The sequence below is a fragment of the Eulemur rufifrons genome, chromosome 2, assembly GCF_041146395.1.
Source record: "Eulemur rufifrons isolate Redbay chromosome 2, OSU_ERuf_1, whole genome shotgun sequence".
NCBI lineage: Eukaryota > Metazoa > Chordata > Mammalia > Primates > Lemuridae > Eulemur > Eulemur rufifrons.
The window spans coordinates 69,096,813-69,102,971 of NC_090984.1; positions in this window are offsets into that span (position 1 = coordinate 69,096,813).

Sequence of the window (6,159 nt, forward strand, 5' to 3'; positions counted from 1 at the left end):
AAGTACTTTTCTTTAACTCTCCTCCAATTATCCTAATTTGTGTGTGTCATCTGTTTCCTCCTGAGACTCTGTCGGTACACCCTGATAACGTGTGTGTATTTTATTAGTAGTATTTTTAAGTCATTTGATAATGCTCTTGCATCCTGTGAAGCTACAACACCGATCTTTTTTTAAACTTTTGTTTCCAAGTGCTAATTGCAGTGCTATAAGAAATGCTTAGTGACCATGCACACGATGCATGACAGAGCTACGTGTACTTGTGAGACAACTGGTCCATTGAGAACAAAATTGGAGGCCATGAAGTTCAAGTCACAAGCAGCATTCCCATGCAAGCCCCTCTCTGGGGAACGGAGCCAGTCACTGCAAACCCCATTCCCCTCTCCAGGTTAAAAATTTCCTCTTCACCCCAGTGTTAGTTGGAAAAGTTTCGGCCATAACCATATTTAGTCCTATTTGGGGAGGGGGTGTGGTGGGTCAAAGGCTAGAAGGGAAAAAAGCAATGTATATATATTTAAATAGCTGAGATAACAGTTTACTCCTAACATACTTGTCTGGGAAAGCCTCGGATGGGGGTTATATGACAACAAAATAAAACAACATTAAAAACCCTTTCCCTTCATTTGGGTGGACAACTGGCTAGTTTGTCTCAGTCTCAGAATCATCACGTAAACTGGCGGCTTAGTTGTCACACCGCGGAAGCCTTCAGTGGCTACGAGGCTCCTGCTGACGGGAGACTAGTCCGTGCTAATTATTGCAAGTCACAGCCGTCTGGTTTTTTCAAAGCGGGTTTCCTTCATCAAGATAATATAAATTTACTGACAAAATGAAATTTACAGACCGGCCAGACGGGAAGCAGGAGGTAAGAGTGAATTGCCGACAGGAACGTACACAGAAGAGAAAGTTTCCCTGCCCTGGGAAGCTAAGCCAGGTTCCCAGCACGCCACCAGCTGCTCCTAGTTGGAAAAACCCTGGCGGGAGATATTGTCACCAGACGTCCTGCTCCTGCTCTCTGAGAGAGCCAGCGCCGGCTGGGCAGTGTACGGGCTCGGGAAAATAAGAAGCAAAGAGGAAAGGGTGTAGAAGGTGGGTTAAAAATAAAACTTATCAGATGAGAATTGGGTCCTGAGAATGTTATCTCTCCCCACAGGAGGGTGGAAAAAAAATAGGCATGTCAAGGAGAACACACGCCACAGGATGAATAAGCATAAAAATAGGAGGAAATGACCAAGCGAACGTGCCAAACACGCCAGAGGAGGACCCTTCTGGAAGTGCTGACTGTCCAGGATGGCTTGGCTCCGCCCCCTCCCGAGAGTTAGCCAAGGCCAAAAACCCTGGCCCAAGGGGCTCTTTCTGGGAGAGAAAGAGAGAGAGAGGTTTTTTTTCCCTCTGTAACTTTTCAAACTGTTTTCATTTCTTTCCCCATGTGCATCTATTACCTCTTCCAAAAAAATGAATGTTTATGGGAAAGGTTCTTGGAAAATTCCTAGTCCCAGCATTCCATGGCAGGTAGTCTGGTCCCCCAAGAAATTTTTCAAAATCCAGATAGTCGGTGAAAACTTAAGTCCTTCCACAGCTGCTTGCTCCCCTGCTCCCCTCACCCACACCGGCGCTTGCCCCCGCCCTGAAGCGCAGAGGAACAGCTCCAGGCGGCTTCTCTGACATGTGTCAACACGACCTACTCCCAAAGCTCTCTTCAAAACGTGCACTCACACCCTGTTCCCTTTTAAGTCCCATTTTCCCAGAAGCCCTCAAATGATAAATGTTCCTTCTATTCCTTAATCTCAGGTCACCTTTTACCTCTGTGCACACCATGCATCAGTCATAAGGGATATGTGGTTTTCCCTCAAGAAAGAGGCACAAAACAGAGACTACACGCACACCTCATTTTATTGCACTTCACTGCGCTTCACAGATACTGCCTTTTTTTGACAAATTGAGATTTGTGGCAAATCTGTGTCGAGCAAGCCTATTGGTATCATTTTTCCAACACTTCATGTCTATCACATTTTGGTAATTCTTGCAACTATTTCAAACTTTTTTGTTATTATTCTGTCTGTTTTGGTGATCCGTGATCAGTGATCTTTGATGTTACTATGGTAATTGTTTGGGGATTCTATGAACCACACGCCATATAAGACAACAACTTAATTGATAAATGTTGTTTGTGTTCTGGCTACTCCACTGACCAGCTGTTCCCCTCTCATGGCCTCCCTATTCCCTGAGACAAAACAATATTGAAATTAGACCAATTAATAACCAAACAATGGCCCCTAAGTGTTTAAGTAAAAAGAAGAGTCACACAGCTCTCACTGTAAGTCAAAAACTAGAAGCTTAGTGAGGAAGGCATGTCGAAAGCCAAGATGGGCCAAAAGATAGGCCTCTTGCACCAAGTTGCAAATGCAAAAGAAAAATTCTTAAAGGAAATTAAAAATGCTTCTCCAGTGAACGCACGAATAATAAGAAAGTGAAACAGCAAAGCTCTAACTTTTTCGATTGGATAAAGGCTGAGAGAGGTGACAAAGCTGAAGAAAAGCTGGAAGCTAGCCGAGGTTGGTTCATGAGGTTTAAGAAGCCGTCTCCGTAACATCAAGTGCAAGATGAAGCAGCACATGCTGATGCAGAAGCTACAGCAAGTTATCCAGATCTAGCTAAGATAATCGATGAAGGTGGCTGCACTAAACAAGACATTTTCAATGTAGACAAAACAGCCTACACTGGAAGATATCACCTAGGACTTTCATAGTTAGAGAGGAGAAGTCAATGCCTGGCTTCAAAGCTTCAAAAGGACAGGCTGCCTCTCCTGTTAGGGCTAATGTAGCTAGTGACTTTAAGTTCAAACCAATGCTCGTTTACCGTTCTGAAAATCCTAGGTCCCTTAAAAATTGTGTGAAATCTGCTCTGCCTGTGCTCTATAAATGAACAACAAAGCCTAAATGACAGCATATCTGTTTATAGCATGGTTTGCTGAATAGTTTAAGCCTACTGTTGAGACCAACTGCTCAGAAAAAAAGATTCCTTTCAAATATTACTACTCAGTGATAATTCATCTGGTCACCCAAGAGCTCTGATGGAGATGCACAAGATTAATGTTGCTTTCCTGCCAGCGAACACAACATCCATTCTGCAGTCCATGGATCAAGGAGTAGTTTTGACTTTCAAGTCTTATTATTAAAGAAATACATTTCATAAAGCTATAGCTTCCATAGATCGATGGAAATCTGTGATTCCCATCACAGATCTGGGTGAAGTAAATTGAAAATCTCCCAGAAAAGATTCACCATTCTAGATGCCACTAAGAACATTTGAGATTCATGGAAAATCAAAATATCAACATTAACACGAGTTTGTTAGAAGTTGGTCCAACCCTCATGAATGAATTTGAGAGGTTCAAGATTTCAAGGCAGGAAATAACTGCAGATGTGGTAGACATAGCAATAGAACTAGAACTAGAAATGGAGCCTGCAGATATCACTGAATTACTTCAATCTCATGAAAAAACTTGAAAGGATAAGGAGTTACGTCTTAATGGATGAGCAAAGAGTGGTTTCTTGCAATGGCATCTACTCCTGATGAAGAGACTGTGAACATTGTTGAAATGACAACAAAGAATTTAGAATATTCCACAAACTTAACTGATAAAGCAGCAGCAGTGTTTGAGAGGATTGAGTCCAATTTTGAAAGAAGTTCTACTGTGGGTAAAATGCTATCAAACAGCATCGCATGCTACACAGAGATCGTTCATGAAAGCAGAGTCACTTGATGTCTTTTTTTTAAGCCACTCGACCTTCAGCACCCACCAGCCTGATCAGTCAGCAGCCATCAACATCAAGGAAAGACCCTTTACCAGCAAAACAATTATGATTTGCTGAAGGCTCAGGTGACAGTTGGCAATTTTTAACAGTAAGGTACTTTTTAATTAAGGTGTGTACTTCTTTTTAGACAATGCTAGTATACAACTGAATGGACTACAGTATAAACATAACTTTTACATGAACTGAGAAACCAAAAAATTTATGTGACTTGCTTTACTGTGATATTTGCTTTATTTCGGTGGTCTGAAACTAAACTGGCAATATCTCCAAGGTATGCCTGTACTTGTTAAATTAATTTTTAATGACCCAGTGTTTATCTACTCCTAAAATAATGGATTTCACTCAACTGCTTTTAAATCTGTTTGCAAAACTGTAACAATAAAACACAACGGCCATTATCTATCTGAGATGTTTCTCTACTTAAAAAAAAAAAATCACAAAATGGCCTTTATAAACTATCTGAGAAAGTTTGGCACTTGGGAGCACAAGCAGCAAGTATTTCCAGAAAAGCTGACTTGTCTAAGTGTTAAGGTTATCAAAGATCAAACAAACAAGATATAAGAAAAAAAAAATTGGTACTTTTTCAACACTCATGATCTTTCATAGTATTTAAGTAAGCCAAAGAGCTGTGTGTTTTAAAGAAATTGAAGTGGCATCTTTCTACAGAATACCTTTAAAAGATTAGGTAGAAATGGCCCAAGTGCCTTTGAGAATCAAAAATGTTTGGAAATCTCCACTCAGTGTCACTCAGAGATGATAAAAGTACACCATGGACTTATCAGATAGAGAACTGTCAGTAACAGAATGCCACTGACAACTCCGCCTGAAGCCCAAGCTGGGAAGTTAGGTGTATCAGAAACAAAAGGAAATGTTTCCTTTCCTCCCTGCAAGTGCATCTAACACAGGGACATGAGGGCAGCATCTGTGCGTGGTACCTAAATGTCCCAGCATGCTGTGGCCTAATGAGAGGCCTTCAAATTGCACCCAGGAAATCCCAATTTGTTTCCACTTCTGAATGGCCCATGACACTCAACATATATGGGTGGGCACACAACCCAGACAGCCCGTGCCCAGCATTAGCACAAGAGGCCAGTGTTGGACATAAACCCAAAATTCCTCCACAATCCTGTGAAGCATATGGGAAAGATCCCACTGCAAAGTCAAGGGAGAATTCAACCATGAAGCTGGTGTTTTCTGCTTGTGTGGTTTTTGTTGAATAACTGACACTCCTTTAGGATGCTGTGCATTGACTCTCTTGTTCATAACCATAACACCATGCAAAAATATCGAGCAGCAAGCATTTAAAGCTGCCCCTCTCCCAGCTCCACTCATTCCTGCTCTTTTGTGCGTCATCTCCTCGGCAGGAAGGAGATACCAAAGACAACAAATACTGAAGAGCTGGAAGTCTTAAGTCAAATCCTGGTGTGCTACTCCATCACTGTGTAACCTTGGAAAGGCCACCTAACCTTCTGGGTACGTTTCCTCAGCTGTGAAAGAGGAAGAGATGTCTCACAGTGGTTGCAAAGAATAAACATGTCAGAGCACGTAGCACAGGCCCTGGAATATAGGTATTCTCTGAGTACGTACAGTCATCTTACCCATTGTTCTCAGCTTCTTTACATCATGACTGTTTAACCTCTGACCCTGGGCTCGCAAATGTAGATATAAACCATGGTAAATCCAGCCTCTCAAAGGACCTAATCTATTAACACAGCAGCAAGAGAGCAGCATATTAAAAACCACGTTTGGATGGTGGTAGACTGGGTCTGAAAGTAGACTAGGTATTTAATACAAACCTGCCTATATTATCCAAAAGAGTTCAACTACAGACAGCTTCATTTGAAAAGAACTGTTTATTTTTCCACTCTGTTCTGACAATAATATTTAACCACCTCGCTAACCAGTATTCTTCTCATATTTATCATTTAAAAGATTCAAGACTGAAGCTAAGTCAGTTTTATATTATTTTTAATGAAAATAACTTTACTAAGAATATCCCTTGTGCTTATCCTCCTAGCTGATCAAATATAAAAGTACCTGACATGTCCAAACTCCTGTCTTGCACAAACTGCTGACCCACAATGGCATTTCCCATCATTGCTATCTAAAACACAGGAAATTTCAAGACCGAATGGCTAAAAGAGTTAGGATAACCCAGTCTCTAAAAACCCTGAAAAACAAAATCATGTTTGAATGGATAATTCATGATTCAAACAGTCCAGCATTTAATGGTATTAACTACTCTACTAAAGATCTATTTAATGCACTTAGGTAGGACTTTTTATTTCCATGAAATTGGATCTTTGGTTCAAAATTTAATCTCCTCCCAAGGACTCTGAACCATATA